The following is a 1,846-nucleotide window of genomic DNA, read 5'->3' on the forward strand; positions in this document are numbered from 1 at the left end:
TGGAAATAAAATCTAACTTTCTGTGACATATTATACGAATGTCTAATCTGTCATTTGATGCCTTTTGGAAATTTGTCCATCTTTTCTTGGCTTCTTAATTAATTAATTAATTAATACAAATTCTCTGGGCAAGCAAAGCAGAGAAAGGGGAGGTAACCTTATGATCTCATAAGGGGCATGATTCCAGATCGGGCCATCTGAACTTTCATTTTCTCAAAAGGCAGAGCAGGATGCCCAGGGCTCAAGTTATACCTATCACCATAGGCAGGCTGGGGGAATGCATTTTAATGTTTAAAAAAAAACTCAAAGTAAAAAATGTTATGCCATGAGACCTTTAACCTTTATGGCCAGCCATAATTATAACCAAGCAAAAGAGCTTAATTAAAATTAAAGTGGAAAGACAAAAACTGGAGGCAGACAGAGAAAGGCGGGACCAAAAGAGAGGACCAAGTACATATCTGTCCTGAATGCTTATTTCAGTATGTTTACATGCTGATGTTTAACAGGTATACTGTTTGCCATGTTTACAATCTTACTTTAGCATGCTAACATTAATGTTAAAATGAATTCATCTCCAGCTAAATAAAAGACAAGTATAGCTAAGGCTGATTGGTTTTTGGTTATAAAACAAAGTATTGGACAATGTGACTTTTAAGTGGATGGTGGCACTAGATGAAAAGTTATGGGATCGCTAATGTTATTATATTCATCCTGAGAAAGAAATGTCAAAAAGTAAGTTCATGTACCAAATTTAAAGCTATAGTGCGTGGTTTCTGTCTGCCCCATGAGGGATTCTAAGTGATCATGTCATTCTGTGCGCTCATGGGCAAAAGAAAAACATTTTTCCCAGTGAAAACGTCATTATTCACGTCACTTCATGTGGGAATCAGAGGTGGGAAACTAGGGCTAAATTTTACTAATAGAGTTTCGCAATTGGTTACGCGTTGTTGACAACCGACGTACAGGAACACGGCCGACGATAGAAACTTTTCCTAAATATAGAAAATGCACGCATGCATGTAATATATATTTGCCAACGTCTACAATGCGCTATTGATATAGGTTGTAGTCGTTCATTGGTTTCAACAGAGAATTAAATTAGTTATAAAAGTTGTGTGCTATTGCCAGTAACAAGTAAACCAATTTAAGTAAGCCTATGTTTTGAGCTCTTGTACAAACTGTAGTGAGGAAAGTAATGCGTAATTGAAGAGGTTTGAGGTGTCCTTTGTTATTGTGGCCTCCATGTTTTCACACACCTGATGCTGTAGGCCGCGTCTAACAGTTGATGGCAATAAAGCAACAAGTTGTTATGCCAAACGCCAATATAACAGAAAAGAAGAACATGCATCTCGACCATGTGAACGCTGGCAGTCATAAAAACAACGTAATCACAGGGACGGCCCCTGATATTTCCAGGTGGCATGAACGGATCAATTGCATCCACATGACACAAGCCTTCCGTCATCGTCATCATCCCATATTTATTGAGATTAAAAACAAAGTAATGTCAACCTCATGGTGGCGCTAAATAATAATTCCACTCCTAAAAAAACATGGCAATGGCTTGTTAACTACAGTTCCCGGCACAAATACGTTTTCTTTGTCACTCCGTGCCCCAACCAGGAATTAGCAACTGCCGTCAATCAAAGAAACACAATGACCCATCCCTCCAGCAGGAACCATCAGGAGAGGAAAGTCACCATCATTTTTGATAGAAGGCAGAGAAAGCAAAAGTACTCACTTCCCGTACTCAAGTAGAAGTACAGATACTTGAGTTTAAAAATACTCCGGTAAAGGTACAAGTATTGATTGGACTTCTTTACTCAAGTAAAAGTATCAAAGTACA

Source organism: Etheostoma spectabile, chromosome 13 (assembly GCF_008692095.1).
Source record: "Etheostoma spectabile isolate EspeVRDwgs_2016 chromosome 13, UIUC_Espe_1.0, whole genome shotgun sequence".
Classification (NCBI taxonomy): Eukaryota; Metazoa; Chordata; class Actinopteri; order Perciformes; family Percidae; genus Etheostoma; species Etheostoma spectabile.